The sequence below is a fragment of the Nelumbo nucifera genome, chromosome 5, assembly GCF_055504915.1.
Source record: "Nelumbo nucifera cultivar China Antique chromosome 5, China Antique-T2T, whole genome shotgun sequence".
Lineage (NCBI taxonomy): Eukaryota > Viridiplantae > Streptophyta > Magnoliopsida > Proteales > Nelumbonaceae > Nelumbo > Nelumbo nucifera.
In genome coordinates, this window is record NC_142653.1 from 53561913 (window position 1) to 53574184 (window position 12272).

Sequence of the window (12272 nt, forward strand, 5' to 3'; positions counted from 1 at the left end):
GAACCAACAGTGTTTTAAGAGCAGCATTTTTGTTTTATTTCTTGCACATCTATGCATCAGTGAAGAATAACCACCTATGTGATGCATGTGCTTTATAAAAAATAAGTTATCAACCATGGGATAGATGGGCAAACGGGTAAGAAGTAAGAACAAAGTGTGAATATTAAAGAACATAAACAATAAAACAAGCTATTTTCACACATATTTATATGCATTTATTTATTATTTTTATATTTATTTATTTGTGTAATTTTCCAATATAAAACAAAGTATTTTTTTTTTGCCTTAAATTTCTGTTTTGCCCTTATGTAAATCTTCATAATCAACATTAGCAAGCCAAATTCTTGAGGCTCATGCTTTGGACAGTATGAGACCAAAGGCCTAAAGGCATAAGCCTCAAACAACTTGAAGCCAATCCTTTAATTTCTAGCCTCACCTCAATAGCCTTTTAAAACAATGATATTAGGTATAGGGGCAGAGTTGGTCGAGGTCAAAATACTGGTGGTCAAGGTCGTGTGCTGGTTAAGTAATATTTTCTTGGTCTTAGTTGGTGGATTTGGAGGGTTTCTTTTGTTTGATTTTGCTTATGCGTTCATTTCAGTTGCATTATGGTGGTCTTTTATTTCTGTTGGTGGGATTCCTGCTTCTGTTGGGTTGTTTTAGCTTCTCCTCTTGTGACCTTGAACTGGGTTTTTGTGAGTCCATTGGACTGGGTTTGATCCAATCTGATTCAGTCCAATGTGAGTCCATTGCAAATGGACCATGTCCAATTCAATTCAACAAATATTTTGAACCGGTCAATTTAATGTCCGGGCCAACAAATCTGTTCATATTTGTAATAGTTTAGATTAATTCTAATCCAAACCTGGTCAATTGACACCTATATTTTTATCTTCTATCAATGAACCAACTATTGGCTCAATCCAATATAAATTCATTATGAATGGACAAGGTCCAATCCAATCCAATAAATACTTTGGACCATGAAGTCTGGATTGGTCCAATTCAATATGTCTTGTTGGTCCGTCCAAATTGATTTTGGTTTGAATGAGGTCCAATTCAAAACTGGTCCATTGACACCCTTAAATATATCCCCTTTCTTTTTCCTTTCTTTATTTTAATATATATTTTACTACCTTAATACAAAAAAAAATCTCAATCTATAAAAATTAAAAAAATTAAAAAAAAAAATTGATGTATAGATAAGTCCTTAATTGTTTCTTCCTTGTGAGGAGATGAGTTGAGTTTGGAGAAATTTTTGTATGATGGACTATGTATTCCCCTGTAAGAATGCAATAGAAGAGGACCAGACATAGGGGCCTGCAAAACACAGAATTACATAAAGGATCGGTGGCCAAGCCATATCTGACCAAATTAGTACTTCTATAGAAAAGCTTTGTGTTGGACCTAACCAAATTGTAAATGATCGATACATTATCCTTTTTCTTACGTAGTCTTATCTTTAGGTTGTTTTTATTTTCATGTTTTTTGAACTAATTTTTTTTTCAGGATGAAATATTTGAACAATATTTTTATCCCTTTCACAGTGAAAATTTTACTTCCTTTCCACATCAAAATAAATTACAAGGGGCGAAAAAGCCTTCTTTTTTATTCTTATAGCTGCCAAAGAGAAGGAATAATAGCTGAAACGTTTCAGTATGAAAGAATCAAATGCAATAAAGGGAAGAGTGTCTAATATTCAACAAGTTATATAATTTCAATATTTATTACATAGTATTTTCCCCTCAAAAAAGTCAAAGAAAATCCTCATGGGTATTAAATATATTCAATGACTCAGCGACTCAACTAAGTATGAGCAGTTGTAACATATCGAATCTAGGTTACAAGTTGGCGCCCAACTAACATCTATATAAGCTCAAATGTCTATAATTAACTATTCCTCACTCAAGCCACGTGTGCTTAGAAAATTCTGGTAAACCATAATGATAGAAAAAAGTGGAAGAAAAAAAAAAAAAAAGGAAAAATCAACACCCAATAAGGAGATAAGTCCTTATTGGGTTACATGATTAAGGCTGTGTTTGGCATTTCTTATTTTAAGGATTTATCTCCATTTTGTTGTTAAAAAATTATTGTCCATAGGGGTATTTTAATTGCAAAAGGAGAAAGCCCTTATTATTAATGCCAAATGCAAGCCTAATTGGTCTTCTCTGAGTTACATGACTAAATTAAAGCTTTTGGATTCATATTTGTAAAATCGATGGTTTGATTGGAAATAAGTATTTTAAGTTCCATTTCTATTTTGTTTTTGAGCTTTGGGCTTTGGAGAATTACTTTTTGGATTCAAAAACACATATCCCATAGTTTATCCAAACACAATATCAGTAACTAAGAGTCCATTTGGGGCGGCTTATGCGATGATTGAATTGTATTGACTGAGCCGCTTCTAAGAAGTTACCTATGATAGCTTTATGGGGGAAATTAATCTATTTTTCAATTCATGTGTTTTTCTACGTACTTTCTATATTTTTACCAAATACGGTTTAATGACTTTTCAGATTTCTTGGCTCATACAACATCACAAGCCACTGCATAAAAACCGTCCCAAACGGGCACTAAACGTTTCCACCAACATGAGCTCTAAGGTCTTCCACCAACCATAATCTATTATGAGAAGTTGAGAACTGTTGAATGGTTTGAAAGTTGCTTAATTTTAGGGTTGACCGGATCCACCACCTGTTGATGACCGTTTATTTTAGTCTTTTTCACATACAAATATTTGTTCTATTTTACAAAACACTGCTTTTAGTCCTCACGACTTGTGTAAAACATTCAACATGTATGGTCCAACCACATCATTATGTTGGCTTTTTTGTCAACATGTGTAAACGGTCTCGGTTTCCTTGCGATTCTGAAATTCACAAGGTTTCATATATAATATTCCGTTGGAAATTTTGAAATTGTATTTGAATTTCAAAGGCTATGTTTGGTTTGAAGGAAAAGGTAGGAAAATTAAAAGAAGAGAAAGATAGAAAAACCTATACAAGGTTTGTAAAGATTTCTCTATATTGCCCTTCTTTTCCCTGCTTTTTCCTTCAAACCAAACACAGCCTTAGATAAAAGCTGACTCCTACACTTGACTTTTGAGGATTCAAATAAAGATCTACTCCCGGTACGTGTTCATGTTAAGGTTGTATATAATTACTAAAACACCCAACCCAGCACCTACCAAACCATATGTAAAAAGACACAAAATACCATCAACATGACGCATGTAAAGCAACAGGCTCCATCTGGAAAATCTTTGGCTGTTTTGGTAGCCTCAATCACGAGTGGGTAAAATAATATTTATACAAATAAGGACCTGAATTAAGGTGTCATGTGCACATTGCGGATCTATATTCTTCCTCTGCGGAATAGGTTCATGCAATTATAATTGGAAGAAAAATGATTCAACCCAGGATCAAAATTTATAGGCACAAAGCACTGTTGGTACATAGAATGTGGGTTGTTGACATTTTAAATGTTTATAACTCCGGTGGAAATCAGAAATCTTCTTTGAGCCTGTCCCTACTTCTCCATTTATAATTCCATATTAATCATGGAAATCATCCCTAACCAGCTCAATTGGGACATCAATTATTATGGTGGTCAATAGGTGTAAGAATATGACCCCTTCATAGCCTATCCACGTATCTAAGAGTCCAGCTTAAGTGAACTCTTAGATACGTGGGATATCCATTGGCATCATCTGGGTGGTATATTTCATTTGCCCGTTTGGTTTAGATGGAAATCAGAATCAGCTTAAGTGAATTCTTATTTACAGAGGGAGAGGGAATTGGCCATTCTATCACATGGGAGAATGCGCTGTTCCACCAGAATGGAAATGGGATTCCAATTCCTAACCACTGTTCCAGTAAACCAAATGGACCCCAAGTATATATTTAAAGCGCTTGAAAAAATAAAGTTAGGCTTTCATCATATCATAATAGCTTGTCTACATACCACATATTATCATTTATTATTGCTCTTTTGCAGATAACTAATTTGATGTGCATGGAAACCCATGCTCAAAGGTGGATGTATCCTCGTATACATCATAGGACGAAAATTGGACTGGGTTGAGATAGGATCTTTGAAATTAATTTGGTCAGTTTAGGGTGAGTTTAGTTGAATTTTAGATGGATGGAAAAACAATCTATTATAACTTTATAAAGACAAAACAATATAGCTAAAGATGATCGGAACACTTTCTTAGAGCCCCAAAACTTAATTTCAGGTGGAGGGGCAGCCACCTTAATTTTAGGGTAAATTGCTAAACCTCCCTTGAAGTTTCTAATTGTTGATGAAATTTCCCTTAAATTTGATAATTGCAATCACCTCTGAACTTTTTGACACATTTGCTCCAAAATACCCATGCAATTAATATTACGTCTGGTTTCTGCTAAAAAATAATACAAACTTAATGAACAACCAAAAGAAAGTTTATAATTACAACTTTACCTTTAATTTGGAAAATAAATCAATTTTGATAAAGAGAGTGGAAGGGTTTGGGGTAATGATTGAATTAAAGAAAAATTTTGAAAAATAAACATTTTAGTCAAAAATAACTGTGTGGGTATTTTGGACACTTTCATGCCTCTTGTTAGAGGATTCTAAGGAAAGGGGTCTACTTGCAATTGTTTTAGAAAGTTCAAGGTCGGTGATTGCAATTAACAAACTTTAAGGAAGATTTCAATAATTTACCCTAAATTTTATTAGCCATTATTAAATGAGAAAAGAAAAAGATTACAAGAGAGGATGTAACCCGCCTTTTGTCCCAAACTCAAGACCTCTCCCTTACAAATTAAACTCAACCCCAAGGTTTTTAAAACCGACCCAGACAACAAACCGGTCAAGGGTCTAATTCCCAGGTCGAACGGTCGGCCCATTCTAACAAAAAAAAAATAAAAAAAAAAAGTCAACCATTGAACGGTTCAACCACCCAGGTCAGCAATTTGCTAACCAAATCAACATTTTTTTGACAAAAATCCAGTTTTGGGGAAAAATGGAACCAGTCACGATTCCCGGTTTTTCTGGTCCAACCATCTAGTCTGGTTTGGTTTTGAAAACCATGCTCAATCCTATCTATTACAATGAAAATCTAAAAGCAAAACATACAAGATGATCCCAACATGTAAGCCCTAATTTTGTATTCAAGTAGGTTTGAGAATGGAGCTAAACCGACCCAAAGACTGAACCGATCAAGGGTCTGATTACTGGGTCAAACGGTCCAACCATTCAAACCGAACTTTCAACCCATTCTGACAAAAAAATTAAAAGAAATAAAAAGTCAAATAACCGCCCAATTCAGCAGTTTACTGACCAAAATCAACGATTTTGGGGGAAAATCCAGTTTTTGAGGAAAGTGGAGATGACCAATTCCCAATTTTTCCGATCCAACCATCTGGTCCGGTCCGGTTTTGAAAACCATGCAACAAACACTCTTGACGTTAATCCATCCAAGTTAATTCAAAATTTATTACCGTGCATGATGCCGGCAGTGGATGAAGAATATTGTTAACATAAATGCAACTACTAGACATGGACAGGGAACAATTAATCCAAACAACAATTCATTATAGTATAGAGACTCAATAAACAGCGAAAAGGTATACTACACAATGCCTTCAGCGGCTCAGCCTATCATTGATCCAGTTGCTCGAACCGTTTGATCCATCACCTGGTCATAATACCTATCTTCAAACAAAGTCATTGACTCGGTCAGAGACCCATCAATCCAAGTGGTTGAACTATTCACCATTTGACCCGATCAGTAGATGCATGGGTTAGAGATCTTTTTTTCTTTTTTATTCACTTTTAAGTTTATCCATTTATATATTAACAACACTTCTTATTTATTGCACATTCGCACTTCTATGTTTAATGTAATGAAACGCTAAGAACGGAGAGATGCTCAAATTTCTACAATTTTTGTAATTTTAACAGTTTTTCTTACATTTGGCCATTTCAATTATTATTTCTTATGTTTTTTATCAAATTTGACACATGCCAAATATCTTGGTGGGGGGTCCTTGCCACCCCCCCCGCAAACCTTCTATCAAGACCATTATTTATATGTGGTTACTACGTGGAGGTTGTTGGATCAAAACCTAATAAAGTGGGTTTTTTGCGCCCCACCCCCCAACATCAACTAAAATGTAAAGGATTGATTACTCCTGAGACCATTTTCCCTCAAACCCTACTTCGTCTGCTCCCTATCTCATTTTATTGTTTAATACTTTAACTAGCAAGGAAGCCCCTGCTTTGCAGGGCTAATGAGAAGATATATTGCTCCCAGACAACTTGTTATAAAAAACTTAGAATTAGAATTATATACAACTGGAAAACCATTTCTTTCTAGAACTCTGTTTTCCACTCAACAAAACAGAATATATAACGTTGCAGGCATGCAACTAAATATAACTTAGCATCAAACAAATATCAAGTGCAACTCAAAGTCAATACGCACCCTCACATGGTAACAATGCACTATGGCATAACAATGGAACAAAAAATATAAATTGGAATGGAGGCCTCCACCATCTTCCGCTTTACCCATTAAGTAGCTAAAAATAAGAATTTTAAACAGGCCATTGTATTCACTTTTTTTAAATTGATTGTGTTTACCTTTTAAGAAAAAACCCAAGTAGGCTAGAACTGATAGACTTGCTGATAAACACAAAAAGGAAAAGAGTTTTTAATCGCATAAATAGGAGAAAGAACTAGAAATTGATCAGCTTGTTGAACAATAAAGGAAGAGAAGAGGTAAAGAGCAAAGACAAAACTAATTAATGATTTTTAATAATTAGTTTAAATTAAATAAAAGTGAAGAATAAATCCAAACATCAAATAAAGAGTTAAAGCCACAATTAATAAATTAATTAAGTGCCATGAAAGAAAAGACTTGTCCCCATCGTATTTGAGTTGAACATGTTATTAGCTACTTAGATAGTAATGTGATGCAATCCAAATGTACAAATTACATTTTGATCAAGAGGCAATTAGAAACGTGCAGTGGGTGAAAACGCACAAGCGAAGCTGATCTACCAAACTAATTACCTAAGGCATCCGCCCATCTTGCCCAGAGTTCGTTCCTCCTCCCACTCTCTCTAATCCATCTTTTTGTCAAATAAATATATAGCTACTCAAGCATCTCCCTCCCCCTCCCCCTTCCACTCCCAGTCTCCCATCAATAAAAGAGGGGCATCCAATGGATATATAAACATTCAAGCATCTACATCGTTCCTCCACCCCCTCTCTCTCTAATCCATCTTTTTGTCAAATAAATATATAGCTACTCAAGCATCTCCCTCCCCCTCCCCCTCCCCCTTCCATTCCCATCAATAAAAGAGGGGCATCCAATGGATATATAAAATTCAAGCATCTACATCGCTCCTCCACCCCCCCCCCCCCCCCCCTCCCCCTTCCCTCTGCCTTTCGCTCTCTTTCTATTCAAGAGGTGTAAGTTTGGACAACCAAACCAGCCCAAATCTAATCGATTTTATCCTCTTTTTTGCTAGTGCAATAGCAAATTGCAATAAAAAATAGCTACATAAAATCAATGAAAAATGCAAAGAGGTATAACTTTTAAAAACAGAATCATAGCAAATAAAAGAGAATTGTCCATAAATCACAACCAGCATTTCAAAGCTACAAAGAAAAAAAAAAACAAAAAAAAAGAAGAAAAAACAATCCCTAATCAATGATCCCAACGGAATAAGCACACAAGTCAACAAAAAAATTAAAAAATTACATATCAAATTAAACATAGAAGGACAAACAACAATAAATCAAGCTGACTACAAACTAATCCTACATATCTATAGATTTAGTGCAAACAAATATAACACCAACCATTAGTAGTTAATAAACGTGAAGAAAGTCTAGGACCACACTTAAAATATCGGCCAGGAGCCTACAAGTAGAACACCATTCAAAAGCGAACAAGATCACAAACATATTAATTGTATCTTTCATAATTCTTTTTTAAAAAACACAAATAGATTAATTGTATCTTCTGCATTCATTAAGAAAACTAATCATATAGTGGAATCTAAAACAATGATATATATTTAATTAATTGAAGCTATCATTGGAAACCCGGGAAGAAAAAATCTTGCAAAAGAGGAAAAAGCCAGAATATGAAAACCCATATAAATTGGACTCAATCAGGAAAAAAAAAGGCAAACTGTTGGACTACAAAAGCAAAAAGATGAAGGTCAAAAAGAAAAATAAATAAATAAATAACTCAGAGGGTGTATAAAAATGTAAATTGAAGTTGTATAAAATCCTTATGAGAATACCATAACTCAACACAAAAGAACAAACCTAAAACTTCTGATCAAGCTTAAATTCATAACTCCATTGAGGAGTTCCAATGGAGTCAGGCAATGCAAATAGCCTGTAAAAAAATGAAACAAAACTTAGCCTGTAAAAAATGAAAACATCGCAGATAGAAGAGAGTCTCTAAAGAAAATAATAAGAACATGAAAAAACAAAAAAAAAGGCAACAACAACGTTCATAATAACATGAAAAAGATCAAGGCCAAGAAGTTAGCCAAGCAATATATTATAGGACTGTTGACGCTGAAAAAAAACCCGACATAGTACAGAAAAAGATCTTCAATGGAAACCATTGGAAGTGGTAGCTTTCCCCATGCGCATGTAGACACAAGATCTAAACAAGGGCTTTGAGAGATAGAAAAGGAAGTGAAAGAAACCCTTACAGTGACGATCGAACCTCAAGCCTTTCTGAAGGCACAAGGAAGGGAAGTTCTTCACCACAATAATTCATCTTGACTGCTCTCATAAAAAAACTTAGAAACCATTGAAAGGTAACTTTCCCCGTGTGCTTGTAGACACAAGATCCAAACAAGGGCTTTGAGAGATAGAAAAGAAAGCAAAAGAAACCCTTACAACGACAACTGAAGCCCAAACCTTTTTGAAGGCACAAAGCAGGAAAGTTCTTCACCACAACGATTCATCTAGACTGCTCTCATAAAAAAACCCAGTAGCGTTGAAGGAGAAAGAGAGGCAGAGGGGAAAATGAGAGGGAGAGAGCGGGAAAAATGAAAGGGAGAGTGAGAGCAGGACGAGGAGAGAGAGGAAGAGAGGGAAATGAGGAACAAAGAGGGGAATAGTGAGTGTGAGACCAAAAAGCTACCTGTCGAGGTAAGGCCGTAAGGAGTAGTTTGCTTGGCAAGCTTTTCCTCTGGAGAGGAGGAGAAGGGGCAGGCAGAAGTGATATTCACACGCTCAAATTACTCGCACATGAAGGTGTTCATCTACTCGCACAAGTAGATTCTATTTAGCGCAAGGAGAATAAACCCATTTCGTAATAATATATATACTAGCAGGCAGGCCCCTGCGTTGCAGGGGCTAGTGATAAGGAATATGAAATTAAATTATGCAAAAACAACAATAAAACAAAAGAAGTGATAATGTAAATTAGTTGTGTTGCATGTAGATGCAATCCTAGTCTAAGTTGTTAAAAGAGTACAATAACATAAATAGTCCAACAAGTAAAGAAATTATTCAAAAACATAAATGGTCCAAGAAGTGAAGAAACGATTCAAAAACGGCCGACTGCTGACTGCTGACCTGTTCAAATCGCTGGAATGAATTATGAATTTCCATCTACAACATGTACAAGAATGTGAGGGAGAGTCACTTTGGTCGAAGTGGTTGACATGCACTCCCCTGATTCATGGAACCAGTAGCCTTTTCAGTTAGAAAACCTTGCCACAAAATCCTTGAATATGAATAGTGGGTAGGTATAATGAATGCAGCTATTCTTGGACTTGAGGATAGAGGTAGAGATCACCCTACATCACAATAGAAATTCAAAGTTAGAGTTAAATCCTTACATTAGAAATAACAAGGATAACCACTCTATCATACTGCCATTCCTTGTTAGGTGATCATATGGCCATTCAGTGGCAGCTATTGCAACAGTGTGCATAAACAATCAAAGCACACACCAAGCCTCTGGCCGCAAGCACCGGTCACCATTGTCAGTCAGCCCCAAACGAAGCAGAGCCAGCCGACTCTCCCTATTGCAGTGTTGACAGAGTTCGGAGCCAAAATCTCAACCGAATGAGTATTTTGATTGCTTATTTTATTTTTCTTCTGTGCTCATTTTCTGGATTTATTTTTTCCTTTGCATTTTATTAATCAAGATTGGGGAGGGGGAAGTTCTCGAAGCCGGCTAGAAATGATTCTTGTCGCAGGCTTCGAACAACGTTGGAAGGAACAATTGAGGGAGGAAGTGGTGGTCGGCGGGGCATTATGTATGTGGTAACAGAGACAGAAATAAGGATGATATTGCTTTGTTCACGTCAAGAGGTAGACGACGATGAACAGAGCTGGTTTGAGCGGGTTTCGTCAAGAAGTGAGAGGAATAAAATGAGAGTTGGGAGAAGAAGACGGAGAGAGGGAATCAGAGAAGTGGAAGATGGGGAGGGAAAACCGCCGTTATCGAGAGTTGCAGCGGCGGTGGTTGAGAAGAAACGAAAACAGGGAGAGGGGCCAAGAAGAATAAGAATCAGAGAGAGGAAGAGAGAGGTCGGTGAAGGAAGGCCACCGCCGCTGGTTCGAGTGGAGAAGATGAACAGTGTTCGGCTCCCTGAAAATGAGTAGAGAAGACCAAACCGCTGCTTGCCAGAAAGGGAAAAGTGTAAAGGGAGAGTAGAGAAATTGAGAGAGGAAGGTGGCTTGCTCGGCAAGCTTCTCCTCGGAAGAGGTGAGTGAGAAAAGAGGGGGAGAAGGAGAAAGACCGGAAGAGAGAAGGCGGAAAAGGAGAGGAGAGAGAAAAGTACATTTGGAAGTCATGTATTCCAGCGAGCAGTTAAACCGACGCAGCGGTTTGGCCTCCTACCCAGCAGACAGCTCGACTGTTGAGCATTCTCAATCCACCTAATCAACAGTAACACGAGAATTCGACTGTAGTTGTGGCATTTCTATAATTTTTAAGAAAAAAACGTAAAATTCACCGTTAGATTCCATTTGCAGCATTCTCAGCCCTCTTACCGTACATATTTATATTGATATATAAATAATTTTAATAAAATTCTGGCTCCGCCACTGTGTCTAATTGTTTAAATAATTTTTATACATACCATACCACATCATGAAATTGATTCATTTGGTCTAGATGGTTAATGACCCGCCACCCATAAGAAAAAATGATCATCATCTATATTGGTTTTCAAAACATGGTATTACATTAATACGTATGTCGAGCATTCGACCCGTCATATTGGATTTTGGGCAACTGGAGAGATGCAATATTGGCTATATATATATAGGTTATATATATCTATATATATATATATATATACTTAAAAAGCGCAAGGGGGCATAAGGAAAGGAGACGTGGCCGCTTGTGGAGCTGGTAAGAAGCATCTACACGTGTGAAACTCACATGTGTATGGGTGTATTGTTTTTGTGTATTAAGTTTTCTGTATTGTTTCTGTGTAACGTGTATTATTAATGGATTGGTGATTTGAATCCTATGCTTGAATGGATCGATGAAATGTCAGCAAAGTTTAATGGATTGGTATTAAAAAATCCAAATCCTGTGCATAATGGATTGGTGCATGGGCTTAATGTACTCAAGTAATGGAGTTTAATGGATTGGTGAAACGTGTACTCAAACAGCAGTATTGAAGAGGTGCATTGGATGATAAGCAGGGGCAAAAGCGGTATTAATGTGCCTTCTAAGACGGCTGAATATAGGAAGGTAGTTTTTAACGGCGGTTAAAGAAAAGTCGTATTAAAGACATTTTTAATGGCAGTGCCTTCTAAGCACATTTAATGTGTCTTTGGAGCACAATCCATTCACATCTTCTCAATGGCAGTTTTTAACATCATCGTTCTACACATCATCAATCTCTCAGACTTGGGATTCCGATCTTTCAAATGGGAAGAAGGCGATTCTACCTTACTTTGCACCATCATCGTTTTGTTTTTGCACCAGCACTACACATCATCGATCTCTTAAACTTGGCATTCCGATCTGGCCGTATTTGCCTTATCAAATCAAAATTCTCTTCGTGGACTTCTTTCCAGTGGAATCTAAAGGCAGAGACGTATTCTCAACAATTGGGAAGCTTTTCATTTGTAGCTGGAGGCGGATGCATCAACTCCTCACCCGACCTGCCAACTCCCAACTGCAAGAGTGATAGAACTTCAGATTTCTTGAGCGGTTGTGTTTTGCACTCATGACATGGAGGCCCCACCCCACCACATGCTATATATCTTTGGGTGTCTTC